Consider the following 16,920-nt stretch of genomic DNA (forward strand, 5'->3'; position numbering starts at 1 on the left):
TGATTGTTGATCTTTGTATTTTTACTGATTGTTAACTACTGATTTTTACTGAATTTCACTGTTGATTTTCAATGAGCTTCATTGCATGTTTTCATTAAGTGTTAGCTGAAGCAAATTTGAGTTTCACTGAGAATTGCTGAGTTTTAATTGTTGATGCTTCGTTTTAAAGAGTATTAATTCATTAGCTTGTAGTTGTTTAGTTTAATCTACCAATAGTTAGTTGTTAGTTCATTAATAGTTAGTAATTAGATTAATCAATTAGTTAGTAGTTAGATTTGATTAGCATCTTTGTAATAATTAGCATTTTATTTCATGTAATGTTGATATCTTCAGTTGGATCTTGAACCAAAGACGATGGTTCATCCTACTTTTGGATATGAGCAAATTCTGGCAATTCTTGAATTATTGAATCAAATTTTGCTAGCTCTTTGGTCTATTATGTTGCTTTGATGACCCCTACAATTGCCTTTATTTTATAAATTCTTGCCAGCTTTAAATTATTTTGGGAGAATTTGAGATTGATAATAAACCTTTTTATCGATTTAGGAGCCATGTTTTGACGGTCCTGAAAATGTCAAGAAGGTTTTTTAAGAGAAAGTACAAGACCAAAACAAACTTTTGTATAAAAGTAAGGAATAATGGCATAGACAAAATGTAAGCAAGAATGATAAACACTCAAATGTGAAGAGAAGATCAAGCTTTCATTGATTTTAATAAAGTCGAGAACGATGATCAAATGTTTACAAGATCGAAAAAGGACACCAAAGATTGGGACTGTGTTGTCCCTACAAGATTGACTGAAAAGTAAGAACAGAAAGCAGGAAAACTAAGGCATTATCCTCCTCATTTGGTTTCTTTGACAAATACGGTTCCTCGCTAGAGGCTTTGATGGTGAACCCCAACCCTAAACTGGCTGAATGTCGAGCAGGAATTATCGGCTCTACTATGCCGTCTTCATTCTTTCACATGCCTCTGAATGGCTGGTACCCGTGTTTTATCAGCAGATCAAATCCACTTTTGGATTTGGAAAATTGAGGGAATAAGGGATGATCTTTGAAGGAAGCGCAATTGATACATCCTCCTAGCTTAAAGAAATGAGGTCCTTGCCATTGAACCATGGCTGCAACATTTTCATTTGCCTGAACATCCTTTAGCTTTAACATCTCTAAACTTTCACTGAGGTTGATTTCATCACTTTCTCGAATGCTGAGGATGTCCGCTGTAAATGTCGGACGGGGGATCATAGGTTGTGGCAGCCTCTCTTCGGGATCTTCTCCTAGAATTATGGTGATTATCCCTCCCTTAGACCATTTTATGCATTGGTGGAGGGTCGACGGAACAACATTGGCATTGTGGATCCATGTTCGTCCCAGCAGGAGATTGTAGGTTGGCGATACATTCACAACATGGAATAAAACTGTATGTACTAAGTAGTTGATGAAAATTTCTAAAAAGATTTTCCCCTTGCAGTCTGCCCGTGGTTATCGAAGCCGTAGATTGTGATCGGATCAGGCACATATTCTTCCTCTCTCAATCCCAAGGCTTTTGCTGTCATCTTTGGGCAAATATTGAGGCTGCTGCCCCCATCAACGAGCACATGCGGGACAGTCATGCCCCTGACTCTTACCACAATATACAACACATTGTTATGAAAAGAATGAGGTTTTGGCAAGTCCTCATCAGAAAAGGTGATAGGCGCATTAGTCATCGCCTGATTCACAATTTGTGCCATATCTTTTGGGGTGGTGCCTGGCTTTACTTTGATCTTTCTCAACAGATCATCTAGCATCTCTTGATGCTTTAGAGAATCGTGAGTCAGCTCTAAGATTGAAACATTGGAGAGCGTTGTGACTGGTTTCTGCAACAGATTGGCTCACTCTTCAGCTGCTTTAGAGGTTTTTGCTTCTTTTGCAGGGACTTGCTTTTTAATGAACTTCTTTGGGAAACCAGGAACCCTTTTGTTCTCAGCTGACTAGTTCATCTGACTTAGGATGGAGATGATGTTCATTTTTTTGGGGGTAGGATGGTCTCAATGCAGAACCATGACCTGATGCTGGAGACTCATGTTCTCGCTAGAGCATGGGCATATATGATCTTGGGGTAAAAAGGAGCATTCTGAGATGGTTGTTGCAGAATGATTCGGGAATGGAGTTGACAGGATTTTCATCTTTCCTTCATCTTCATCTTCTATGAGGATAATCTTATTTATGCAGTTTTGTATCAAATGCTTGAGGACAAAGCAATACAATGTATCATGTGTCGTTGTTCTATGGAATTTGCAGAATTGCTTTTTGAATCTTCCCATGATCACTAAAGGATCTGCCATTTTGGAAAGCTTAACCATTCCTTAGGACAGTAAGTATTCCAAGACTTTCTCTAGAGGCTGATCCAAAGAAGTAAATTTGTGATCCCTACTCCAATTAATGTGCTTGGGTTTTTCCTAAAGATCCCCTTTTTGTTGGGAACCGTTTGAAAGAGGCTTGTCATTGTTTTTGAAGAATTATCCTTTCCTTCCTTTGTTCTGATCAGACTTTGTGCCACTGCTGTTACCGTTCTTGCTGTCACTGCCATGACTGTTACCTGGGGTATCGGCTGAGTAAGTGAAATATGCTTTTTTCTTCTGATCCTGGGCATTCTTGACCAGAGTAATGCCCATATACTCTATTTTTCATTCCCATTTCGAGTCATTCTGCTCATTCTGTCAGCTCAATGAATGATTTTGATGGGTACATGGAAATGAGGCTTCTCAAAGGCTGTGAAAAGTTGTTGAGGATAATTTGGAGGGCATGTTTCTCAGAGATGGGATTCCTCATTTTGTTGCAAATACTTATCCATTTGCGATTGAAATCTCCAGCCTTCTCATTGCTTTCTTGCTTGAGGTTGTATAAATGGTTGAGCATGGGCAGAGCTTCCGTGTTAAACAAAAATCACTCAATGAATACATTAACGACCTTGTCAAAATCTCGCAACTCGATTGGGTTGATATGTTCTGCATACCACTTAGCAGCTATGCCTTCCAAACTGCGAGGAAAGAAAAAGAAAAGAGCATGGTTGTCTTCACTAAATCTGGCACATTCTGCGAAAAATATTGCAAGATGGGCCTTGGGATCGCCGAATCCATCAAACTTAATGAACTTCCTGGGGAGATTTTCTAAGTTATTATCTCCATCCAATCCAAGGTAGAAGTCTTTCCTGGTATATACTTTCTTTCCTTTGTCTCGGATTTGTAAATCTTTGACTATCTTAGTCAATGCTTGGATTGAGTCTTCTGTCCGGACCCCGTACTTAGGTTTGTTCACCGATACAGGCTCTTCTACCACCCTCTTAGACTGTCGCAGATGCTTTGGGATAAACATTTGCTGCTCTTCTTCTTCAGAATTCTCTTCTGCTGATTCCATATCATCAGAGGTGCTGTCATGCTAGACTTTCTGTTTACTGATCTTGACATGATTTTTTATGGGTTTTCTCTTGATTTTGCTTTTAGATGATGCCTTCTTCAAACCAGTATCAGCCCGCTCAGTCATCATCTTTGACATCATTTTATGAAATATCTTATACATAGCAGGATCAACATCATCTTCCCCTTCTGAGTCGTGTCCTCTAGACAATCAGGGAGAGTTCATTTCCTCTATCTCGTTGTTACTGTGCTGCTGAACAGTTTGTTTGTCAGTTCTTGTCTGAACCATTTTGAGGTGCCAAAGTTTTCCTGTAGAATAAGGAAATGGTTAGAGTGCGAAAAAAACTCTTTTTGAATTTTTTTTGAGGAAAAGCAAGAATGGAGGGTTTGGTAGACAATTTTAAAGGTTGTCCCATTACTCGGGATTGGGTCATCACCAGACTTGTAATAATTGTGTTACCATTTTCACGATAATGGAAAAATATGCCTTGTTACCTAGGCAAGGTCGTCAACCATGATAAAAGACTTTGAAGAAAAATACGAGGAATATCCCATTACCAGGGATGAGGTCGTCACAAGAATCATAACCATTTATAAAACAAAAGAATAAAACTTGGCCCAAACAACTTTTTAGTAGAACAAAAGTAAATTTTATTGATGATAAGTTCCGAGACAAAGAGAGGGTGGGCAGACAGTTTGCCACCACTCTCGATATTCAGTAGATACATTGGGTCCTGAAAATATAGATAGAGAAATGAAAGAGTCCCAAGTGTATTTGGCTGCATGGTATGCCCCAAACCACTGAGCCGATTGTAGATTGAATTCTGGCATGTTACCCATCGGGAAGCGAATGTTGGCACGAACCTGCTGCTGCGAGAACTGTCTAAGACACCTCTCTGGCTAAAAATCGACACAGAAGAAGGGGCCAAGCAATCTATAGTGCTTGCTACGTGCATAAGTGTAGCGAGAAACTGATTCTCGCATGTCAAAGTAATCCCAAACGATCTCCTCCTGATGCAGACTCTCGATCAAAGCTCAATACTGAATGACAGACTTTGGCTTCTTACTGTTGAGCCTGAAGGAACTGACCTTTGATGACACATATCGCAAGAACCACGACTGCAAGGCATAGGTGTATCCTTCCACCAGAATGGTCTCTCCAAGAGCGAAATGAGCCAAGCCTCGGTAAAGAAAAGCTAAGGCTGCCATGGAAACTGAAAGTTGACAGATCTGCTTGCTTCCCCATCTTCGAAAGAGTTGGGCAATTCTGACATCGATGAAATTCTGACTGTCCTGAAAGAAAGCTAATCCCACTGTGCATATGATCATGGCATGTTGAATTCTGTCTTTCGTTGCTCGAGACAAGGTGTCAACCTCCTCGTAAGCTCCGTACTTGCGATAGAGTCCAAACAGGTCAATAAACTGATTTCCACTGATCTCGGTGAGAGGCCAAGATCTGTTGTCTGTTGCTCTAGCCAAAGCTTCTCGAACATCTACCCCTTTGATGTTGATCAGGAATTGTTGCTCGACAGGATCATCTGGCTGATCAGCTGGTTCGGGCAATCCCATAATGTCATTGAATTCGTCTATCAGTAGAGTCATCTCTCCCCATGGAAACCAAAATGTGCAGGTACGTGGATTCCACCGCTCTGCCATAGCATGAATTAGACTTCCGTTGATGGTTTGCTTGCCTACTGTTGATGCCATCTCCAATCCACAGTCATCCAAGTGGTCTGGGAACATACGTGAGAAGGTGGCAAACCAAGAATAATACCATCGAGGGAAGAAGGAATGAGTCTGGATAACCCGATGATCTGGAGATCCATCCTTTATCTGATAGAAGACATGATCTCTTGGAAAGACAACATTGAGAGAATTGGACGCCATCAGAATAATATTGGAGCAAAGGAAAATCAGATAGAATGCATGACTTATGGATAGACTCTTGAAGAAAATGAGAATGGATACAAATCCTGGAATTTTTTGAAAAGATTGAGGATTTTTATAAGAATTTCCAAGGTTTTTGAAGAAAGTTTGATCTAAAAAGAGAAAAGGAATACAGATATAGAAAATATACGCCTGGGTTTTAAAAATAAAGAGAAAATTTTGAATAATATACCCAGGGTTTTAGAAAATATAAGGTAATATAAGAAGTATATAAACATCACAAAATCATAGTCTATACAAACAAGGATGTGCACACAGCACTCCCTAAAGCTGACTCTAAATGCAATATTTGAAATGGCTTGTAGGACCCTGATCCTAACTCTATGGTTCAAATCATCTAATTCCAATCAAGATATGCCGATATACTCAAGCCGAAGCTCGAAGTACGTGGCATAAAAATATTTCTCCAGTTCTAAGGTAATGGCTTCCCAACATCCTTGAGCACCTATCGATATACCTCGGACTATGGTCCTTAGGTACATGGTAGGGGGGCATTAACCCAAATAAGTGGTCCAGTTGTGAGGCTCTCTCTCTTACTATGGTTCAGTGAGACAGCCCAGTAACGTGAAGACCGGGACAATATAGGTAGGGATGCTTTTTAAAACATATTCAACATGCAATAAGACCAAATGTTTCTAATGCAAGTCCTAAAGAGATAGAACTTAAATGAAGAGAAGCATACACTTGCATACAATGTTTGCATTCAATGCCTAGAATTGAGGAGAGTTGTATTTCAGGCCTAAGTCTAAGTGAGCATGAAATAATCTCCTCAATATGGTCCTACCAAACCATACTTAGTGTGACGCCCTAGAATTCTCGACTGGAAGATAAAAATCCTTTAGACTTTTAGGGTAAACTTTTTTTTTTTTTTTGAAAACATTGCGCAATTGCAGAAGTACCGAAAAGGGAAAACAAGTGGAAAACTCTGGGCGGATCACAGGGGTGAAACAACAATGATATGAAACAACTTTATTTAATACATTTTACAAAATGATACAATCATTTCCCTTTTTACAAAACTTTGCCAAGATCCTTGACGTTCTAGAAGTATGGGTTCATGTCCTCCGCCGCACATCAAGCTCCATCGCACGCCTAGAAGCAAACATCTGTATCCCCATAAAACGGGGTCAGTACTCTTTCGAGCTGGTGAGACAAACCAATCACAATATACCAGTGTGTGGAAAACGAAAGCAAAGCTTATCATTTCTCATACATTCATTCATTCACAATAATTGAACAGGTATAGCATAAGCAAGTATACAAGAGTGAAAAAGCTACACATGGAGCAATAAGTGATGATTTACAGACAATAACATTGTAAACACCCCAAATTTTCACTCACCTCCCTGACATCTCCATCAATCATCACATTTCAGTCCCCGAAATCACTAGAGGGCAAAATGGTCATTTTCTGAGATTAAACCTTGCAGAAAGTCCTAAATTTCATTCCCGAGTCTTAAAATTTCTCTACCTGGGCTCAGGAATATCTTCAAACTGCAAATTTTTAAAATCCTATTCTTGACTAGAAGCTAGAATTTCCAATTCTTGATTCAGAGTAGTATTTCTCGAAATATGTCTTTGCATAGTATTGCATGAACATTTCATATCATTTCACTGCACAGCATGTCATTTCGAGGTCCAGAACTCTCGATTTCAAAATCCTCAATCTAGGTTCGAGTTTTAACTCTTTTTAAAATTGATTTCAAAACCCTGGGTCTTCAAAATTGCAAATTCTTCCCATTCTACCCCCGGGACTCTGAATTACAAAAGCTTTCTCAAGAAAACAATCTGTATATTTTGATATTGATTTTAAAATTTTGGGACACAATTTTAAATTTAGAAGATTTTATCTCAAAACTTTTTGCAAAAAGACTTCAAATCTCTTTACCAAATTTCTGCATTTTCTTTATACATATTTTTGCCCAGAAAAACCATTTTTTTCAAATTCTTGAAAACAGACCAAATTTTATTTCGTATTATGAAAATCCCAAAAAGAAGTTATTTCTTTTGCTTTTTATTTTTTTAAATAAATGGTGTGGGACCCGCCTTGAACTAGCATCACACTCAGATTCTCAGGTATGTTTCTTATTTTCAAGCGGGGCCCACCCGGAGAGGACACCAATTTTGCAAATTCCTCTTTGTAATTTTTCAATGTTATTTATCTTATAAAATAGTTAATGGGCCCACACAGAGGTGGCGCCCCACTGGAGCTCCTTGCAAAAAAAAAAAAACCATACAAAAATACACTTTATTTCAAAAGGATTTTTAAATCCGGCTGAAGTAGTATTACCCTAAAAACTCCTGTTTATTTTGTTTTACTATTTTATTTATTTTTTTATAACAGCAGCCTTAGATGGCGCCACGACCCAGCTTTCCTAAAACATTTCATTTTACCTAAACTTTAGGTAATGAACCAAAATTTTTGAAAAAGATAAGATTCGTCCCTTTTTAAAACGGCGGATTTTCAAAACCAATTAAATTTCAGTTTCAAAATTTTCAAAAAAAATGTAACGAAACCTCGAAAGAAAAACTGTGATTTTTTTAGAAAGAGGCTGAAAATCTTTAAAAATGGGACGTTTTGATAAAAAGAGGGAGGCTGATTGATTTTTTTCATGCTTTTTATTTTTCGCAGGTCCCTTCTTCTTTGCCGTGGAGTCTTTCCCCTTTGGGGATTTCGTCTCTTCTATCCAGGTCCATTTGGTGCAGGAAATCCCCAAGATAGCTGCTACAATCGTACCATCCAGAAGGAGTATTCTTCTCCATTCAGCCTTTGCTGAATCAAGGTTCGTTTGGTGCAGGGGATTTACAAGAAGCTTCCTCATTCTCGTCTAGCCTCCCCTGGTTCTTCCCCTCCTGGATCGATTGAAGACCACCATAGCTATAATAGCAACCAGAAGAAGGTTTTCCCTCCAGCAGAGCTCCAGCCACACTGTAAGATTCCTTTCCTTCTCCTCCCTATTTAAATTCTGTTTCCCTGATATATACCTCATTGACGCCCCTTTTGCAATATCGATTTGCCAATGGCAATCTCGATTTGCATATAGGCTACATCAACAGAATATATATATACATATATTCCAACATCTGCTGTGTGTGTCTATCATTCATATGTGAATCGTCAAATCAACATCTGTTGTTGATTGGGAACAAATTGTTACCCTCCCTGTAGTGAATCTCTCCCTGATTCGCAATTAACGGCTCCCCAAACCTTTTGAGAGATATCTGGGTTATCCTAAAATGCGAAAACCTGTGTGTGCCTATGATTCCTATTGTTGTGTGCTTTATCTTATTACATTAAGCACTGTGTGTGTTTACTTACAGTAACAAAGGGTGTGTTGTCATAGATACGTGCATTTCCATCTAACCTTGTATTATCTGCACATATGGTAAGAAATATTATCAAGATTCCTGTTACAATCTCATTATACTATATTAGTATTGCCATATATATGTTGTCCCTGCATATTCAATATCTGTAATCTACCTACACCATATCCATCGTTGCTAGTTTATTAATTTTCTGTAGGTCTTGGCATGTTAATATATGTCTTCTTTAGCATATGTATAAATGTATTCTATATCCTGCTACCAATGTATCAATGGCATATTTTCTTGTAAATCCTTTAATTTACTATTTATATTTCTCTTTAGCCTTCTTAAAACCAAGGTACTATGCTCTCTGTTCAGCATTACAAACATGGAAACCTACGGATCATATCTGTAAACAGTATTGTTTATGGTCTGTTATGCCATAATATTCATTGTGGATATGGGTCTGCTGAAGTCAATTACTACAACATCCACCCTAGTTCTTTTAGTAAGCCAACCACAGCACGTAAGGAAATCAACGACAGAGCATATCACGAATCTTACCAATGCCACTTTCAGAATGCAGTGATACAAAAAAAAATTATTACAGCAATAATATCTTTGTAAATAGCGGCAAGGGCAATGCCGATATCAATTGCAGCAGCTTGATTAAGAAATGTAATAACAGACTGCATTTGATCATTTTCCTACATTTGCAAAACCCATAGTAGGAGCTGTATGTCGTAGATTCTGTATATTGTCACCTCATTCTGCATTATCATTTGCTTATTTTCATGATAAACTCCACTGATCTACCCACTGTGTGCATCCCATCTTGATATTTTCCTATATCTTCCAACCCTACATAGCATATTTGTTATTTGAATTCACATTGCATAATGCATTTTCAAGTATCCACAGTATTGGTAATCATTCGACACTTTCATTTTATATCATCTAGCTTATGTTTGCTTGGAAATGTGATTCTTAAATTGTTGAAAGTTAATAATAGGAATAAAATTCAGTTTCACCCAGCAAAAGTTCAGATATCACCTATATACTACTTAGATATTGTCACTGCCTCTACATTTAAGTATCTCAGCGTGTTCCTATAACTGCACATCTATCATATCTGTATTGACAAGCAGTCGTCTCCTGCATTTTGTTCCAATTTCAGTAATCGAGCATCATTGTATACATGGTCTACTGTTGTATCACCTTTGTTATGCCTATACACCAACATTTTGTCTCATACTATCAGCTATCTTTATATATATGTTATCTGTTGCACGTCTATACTGAATGTTCATCAGCATATCATCATCTTTGTATTTGTTTCCATTCACTTTCATATTTACATTTGTATACCCTGTTATTATATATCATGTTGTACCTATCAGTATGTCATTCTAGCCATTAATCATCCTCAGCTGCAGTATATTCCATTCACTAAAGCCATTGAAAATGATTTGTATTTCCTATGTATATCATATACTATCACCATTGCCGTCATTTCTTAGATATTTCATATCATGCACCTGTGTATTATCCTTTCCTGCATATGTATATTTTTCATTAAATCGGTATCTCACTAAACCTAGTTACATACTAACATATTCCACAGCACACTTGCGTATTTCCAGTTATATGTATTCCTGTATTATCGTCACAGCTTGCATTTACATATTACATGTGAGAATTCGATCATTATGCATATTTTTCAATATATATATATATATATATATATATATATATATATATATATATATATATATATATATATATATATATATATATATATATATATATATATATATATATATATATATATATATATATATATATATATCTTCGTTGTATATTTATATACCCATTTCCTTGGGTATCTAGTATACCCATTCCTCGTACTAATTCTCATTTTGCAGGAAAATCTGGAAGATGTAGTTTCTTTTTGAGCTCTCAAATATCTAGTTATATTTTTATTTTGGTCAGCAATGTAACAATCAAATGTAAACTTTGGAATAATATTTATTTTTCTGCTTAGATTAAGATGCATTTCATATAGTTTGAATTCCTGCAATATCCTGATTACGTGGTTCATGCATTTTATTTCAAAATCACTGTGGATGAACACGAATGGCACGTGCACCAACTCTTAGAGAATTGATGAACTCGGTGGAGTCCATATTTACGGCCCTAGTCGGAATATGGACGAGACCCAGATTCAACATCTTTCTACTAGTCACACAGAGCCTACACTCTTAGGCTATCTTCAAAATAGCACATCATATTTCCAATTTTGCAAAATATTGTAAATTAAATCAATTAAACTCTGAATATGTTTATGGCCATAGTCAAAATATGTGAAGAGTTTACTTTGGCTTAATATACATTTTTCCAACAAATTTCTCAGAAAATCTTTCCGGATATCTTTTCCAAAGTACATTCATTCGTTCAAATCATCTGCATCATGGCATCATCTGCTTTTCTCATGATTTTCTCAAGAAAATTTCATTCTATGGAAGTCGATTCCTCAAGAAACTCAGAAAATTTTCAAAGCTAGATTTTCCAAGTCATGTTTTTCCACGATTTTCCCTAGAAAATGTTCTTTTCTTATTCATATTCAAAAAGTTTCTCATCTTTCTCAAGAATCAAAATCGATTTTCAAATATTTCAAGGCTAATTATCTCAGGATTTCAGTTTCCCAAGTTTTGATTTTCCTTCTCCAAAGAGTTTTCTAATGAATTTCGATCATTTTCCTGAGAAACTTTTCAAAGCTAGAGTTCTTCTGACTAGCATTTTCCCTTCAAGTGTTCACCTTTTCTCAAGAATTACTTCTACTTTCCCAGGATTTTCAACCATTCATGATTTTCACAAACCTTTACGAACTTTCTTGAGATTTCAAATCCTTTTATCAGAGTTTATTGAGAAATTGATTTCCAATTTTCCTTAGAAACATTTTTCAAATCCAAAAGCATTTTCCAAGCATACATCATGTTTTTCAACTTGCATTTTATAAAATTTCATAGCACATGCCTGAATTCTCTGTGCATTTAGGATAAAACACGATTTTGATAATTTAACTAAGTCAAGCACATTTTTGGTCCTTGGTTCGATTACCCCTGTTAAAGGCGGCAGGAACGGTCGAACCTCGTACCGACAGGTCGAGCCCCATCCCATGGATTTTCCCGCTATTTTCAAAACGGAGGCAAGTAATTCAAAATAATTTTCAAAACTCTGGTCAAGTTTGACTCACGGAATTGTTTTCCCCTCTCTCTCGCAGGGAAGGGAAGATAAATTTTTGCGACGATAACAGGTTTGGCGACCGAGATGGGACCTGTCCTTGTCTGATCAAAAGTGTGCTTGGCTTTATTTAATTATCGAAACTGTGTTCTCAAAATGTCAGCTCTTTTTGCTTTCTGATATCATGTGAACCTAAGAGCCTAGATTCTGACCTAGCTGACATTGATTGCATATAGACTAGGCATGGTTTGGTAGGACTATATTGAGAAGATATTTTCATGTTCACATAGACTTAGGTCTAAACACTACTCTCCTCAATTTAGGATCTGAATGCAAACAATGTATGCTTCTTCAAAGATTTTCAAAAATCTATCTCTCTAAGACTTAGAGCCCTCTATTTCTTGCATGTGATCATTTTTTCAAACCTCCCTTATCTATCTTTAAAAAAAAAAACCAAGGTCCGACTCGGGTTTTCCTTTAAATTACTTTTCCTTTGAAGATCCTAGTTCCAACTCGGGTTTTTTCTCAAATTATCTTTCCTTTTTTTATCTGAGTTCCGACTCGTGATCTCTTTACCTTATTCGAGCCCTAACCCGAGCTCTTTATTCTCCATTGTTGATCCAAATCACTTTGATCCTCTGGATCACTCAATTTCTCAAAGTTGACCTTTTGTCCACCCATTTGCACTTTAAATCTTTGGATCATTCTATTCTTCAATTTCGACCTTCGAGTCACCAAATTTTCAATTTTCAATTCCAATTACTAAATCTCCAAATTCGACCGTCAGGTCATCCAATTTCGACCTCTAGGTCACCCAATTTCCAACAATCAATTTCCTAATTTCCAATTTTGACCTTTTGGTCAATCAATCCCAATATCCAATTTCAATCATTTTCTCTTTCGAGAGACCCTTTTTATAGGAAGAGTTCGAGGGAGCTCATTCTTTTCGCATGCTATCCAATTCGTTCACTTAGCCCCTTTTTAGGGAGAGTTTGAAGGGACTCGCGTCTTCGTGAACTGTTTGCAAAACAATTTTCAATTTCACACAAGGAACCCTTTTATAGAGAGAGGCTCGACGGAGACTCGCTTTTCTTGTGGCACCCCCAATTTTCATACTAGGCCATTTTTCGTCATCGAGGACCCTCCTTTTAGGGAGAGTGTGATGGACTCGTTCCTTCATGACCCAATTTTCCGACCTCACTATTATCGGCCCCCTTTCCATAAGAGAAGCCTAATACTAGGGATCTTTGACGAAAGCTCAATTTCTCTTCAAAAGTTCATTTTGCAAACACCTCCTCTTTAGAGAAGAGAGAAGTAATTTTCATTTCCCATTCAGATAAGGGCTAAGCCTGAGTCTCTCTTTTTGGGGAAAAAGAAAGGAGAATTTTCATCACTGTTATCGTCGCAAAAATTTTACCATCTTCCCTTCCCTGCGGAAGAGAGAGGAAAATGCTTTTGCGATTCAAACTTGACCAGAGTTTGGAAATTGTTTTAAAATACTCGCCTCCGTTTTGAAAATTTGTGGGAAAATCCATGGGATGGGGCTCAACCTGTCGGTACGAGGTTCAACCGTTCCTGCCGCCTTTAATAGGTGTAATCGAACCAAGGACCAAAATTATGCTTGACTTAGTTAAATCATCAAAATCGTGTTCTATCCTAAATGCACAGAGAATTCAGGCATGTGCTATGAGATTTTGGAAAATGTAAGTAGGAAAAACATGATGTATGCTTGGAAAATATTTGGAGTTGAAAGATATTTCTCAGAGAAAAGATGAAAGTCAATTTCTCAGGAAACTCAGATGAAAAGGGTTTTGAAATCACGAGAAAGTTTATAAAGATTTGGAAAATCTTGAAGAAATGAGAATCTCGAGAAAACGGTAAGAATTCTTGAGAAAAGGGTAAACATTTGAAGGGAAAATGTTTGTCAAGAAAAGCTTCAAGTTTTGAAAGCTTTCTTTTGAAAATGATTGAAATTCATTGGAAAACTCGTTTGCGGAAGGAAAATTGAAACTCGGGAAACTGAAATCCTGAGAATCTTAGCCTTGAAACACTTGGAAATTGATTTTGATCTTTGAGAAAGATGAGAGACTCCTTTTGAAAATCTTGAGAAAATAACCTTTTCCATGGAAAACCGTGGAAAAACTTGACTTGGGAAGACCAATTTTGAAAAATTCTCAGAGTTTCTTGAGAAATCGATTTCTTGAGAATGAAATTTTCTTATGAAAATCATGAGAAAACCAATGATTTCATGATGCAAATGATATGAGTGAATGAAGGCACTTTGAAAAGATTTTCTGAGAAATTTGTTGGAAAAATGTGTATTAAGTCAAAATAAATCCTTCACATATTCTTACTATGGCCATGACCATGTTCAGAGCTTAATTGATTTAATGCACAATATTTTGCAAAATTGGAAATATGATGTGCATTTTAAGATAGCCTAAGAGTGTAGGCTCAATGTGACTGGTAGAAAGATGATGGATCTGGGTCTCGTCCGTATTCCGATTAGGGCCGTAAATATGGACTCCACCGAGTTCATCAACTCTCTAAGAGTTGGTGCTGCACGTGCCATTCGTGTTCATCCACGGTGAATTTTGAAAATTGAGATATATGCATCATAGAATCAGGATATTACTGAAATCAAACTATATGAGATGCGGCCTAATCTAAGCAGTAAAAGTAAATATTATTCCAAGTTTGATTATTACATCTCTGACATAAATCAAAAATAAATGAAATACATAGTGTAGAGAGAATCAGCATCCTTCAAATTTTCTTGCAAAATGAGAGTTAGTACCAGATAACCAAGAAAATGGGTATATATCTATAATATACACAACGAAGATATATATATATATCAAAATGCTAAAATTGTTGCTAAATGACATGTAACAATGGGGGTGTATTTATATTAGAAAATAGCTACATGGATACTCATATATGGAAATAAGTGCACTTGAAGGGATATATATATGTATATATATATATACATATATATATGTATATACATATATACGTATACATATAGGTAGATATACGTAGATATATATATATATATATAGATATATATATACATATAATGAGAAAATACACATATTAATAGAAATTCCATATAACGGGTAAAATTAGAAAATACAGGTATATACAGTTTCTGTAGGAGATTTCACGAAGCTGTAATTCCCAAATTATAACATATTTTGCAGTAGAATTGGGTATGGAGCTTCCCTATATATCCATAACAAAGCATGCAAAAGATGGTCCATAAAGCCTAAATGGATATTGAAATATTCATACAAGAACATGGCTCATTTTCAAGACTGCACACCTGCAACAGAAAATGAATATAACATATACAGTGTGCAGGAAATGTATTGTGGAAACACCATGGGCTGTTTCAAGGATATTAGGAAAAGGGCTGTGAAAAGCTTAGTGGAGAAGTGAAGATATTATGGAAATTGTATTGAGACTAAAGGAAAATATACAAATGATGTTACAAGTGGGGATGTAGATGCAGGGTGACAGTAAAACAAGCAAACGATCTACTGCAAAAAAAAAAAATAATAATAAAAAAAAAAACTGAATGAAATTATATTTCAAACTGAGGAATAATATACAGGGCATGTAGCAGGTTTATAAAAAGTCTATCGTGATAACTCAGTTGCTGCAAACAAGATTATGACTGCATACATGTTCTGCATACTTTCTTTAGGTCCTCTTGATAATGAAACAAAGAAACCCTGCAATAACTTGGGACAGATTTGCAGTGTATATCTAGATGTGAATAACAGCATGGTGATATGTTGTCAAAGGCATAGTCCTTACCCAACATACTAGAGGTATTAGATGACCTCAAAGGGAAGATTAACCATAGATGCAGAAGAAAAAAAAATCGTACAGCAGGAAAAAGAAAAGAAAAAAAAAAAGCGTGCTAATATGAAGCACTTGGATACAAATGCAGGTGATCATAAGTAACGTTAGCTAAAACAAATTGTGACAACATGCTGGTAACATATGAGAGGGAAGCCATCGGCTGTAGTGAAAGACATGGGTGAGCAATGAATCTTACTCAAATAACTATTAGTCACAGGCAGCTCTGTGTAAGCCAACACATAATACACATATTCAGATAAAAGGAAAATTTTCTTTTCCCCTTAACTCAACCAGATTTTGATCAGACTGTACAATTAATATAAAACCTACCTGATGGATGTATGACAAATAAGAGGAAAAGCTACTTAAACTAAGAGGCCGGGGAAGGTCGGCTACACTACCAGGAAGTGCTAGATGTAGGGCAGATCTTGTAAACGACTAGATTTAGGCTGGCCCAGGAGGCTTTAATTAAATGCTATAAGGAGGAAAATTTACACAGGCCTGGCGATTTTAAGTCACTAGAAATGCACTATTGGAAGAGATAATGAAAGTGCCCACTGAAGCATGTGAAGATTGTTAATGCAGCATGAAATGAGGTGTTCGAAGTAGCAAAATGGAGGTTAAAATGACTCTAGATGTAGTGCCTGGGTTAACGGCACTCCTTTAATGTACGATATGCCCTCAGGGACAATCGATTTAGGTGGTGGTGTACAGTTTCTTTTTCAAAATTCTTTGACTATGCAGAAAACAATAAAATGCAAGAACCAGTGAAACACAGGAAAACCAAACAACTGTTACTTAAAAAAAGATAAAAGTGTAAGAAAATGGTGAAGACAGCAGGTTTATAAAAAAGAAAAAAAAGACATTTATAACAAAAAGGGTTCATGCCTGAACAGAGGACTCGACTAAGCTTTATTCACTATACAGAAGTCGAAACATGTGTAAAGTCTTTATCCTTTACGCGATAGATTTCAAATGCTCAGATAAAATCGAGGATATGTTGAAAGTGCTAGAGCAAACATAGATCTGAAATCTGTAAGTTGAGACCAAAGCAAGTCAAATAAGCATCATATAGAAGGTGATAATCCCATTAAAACACACGATTCAGGGGAATAGTTAAACCCAGACTTTTCGACTGAATTGAGAATGCCATT

The sequence above is a fragment of the Nuphar pumila genome, chromosome 1, assembly GCF_984573655.1.
Source record: "Nuphar pumila chromosome 1, dmNupPumi1.hap1.1, whole genome shotgun sequence".
NCBI classification, from domain to species: domain Eukaryota; kingdom Viridiplantae; phylum Streptophyta; class Magnoliopsida; order Nymphaeales; family Nymphaeaceae; genus Nuphar; species Nuphar pumila.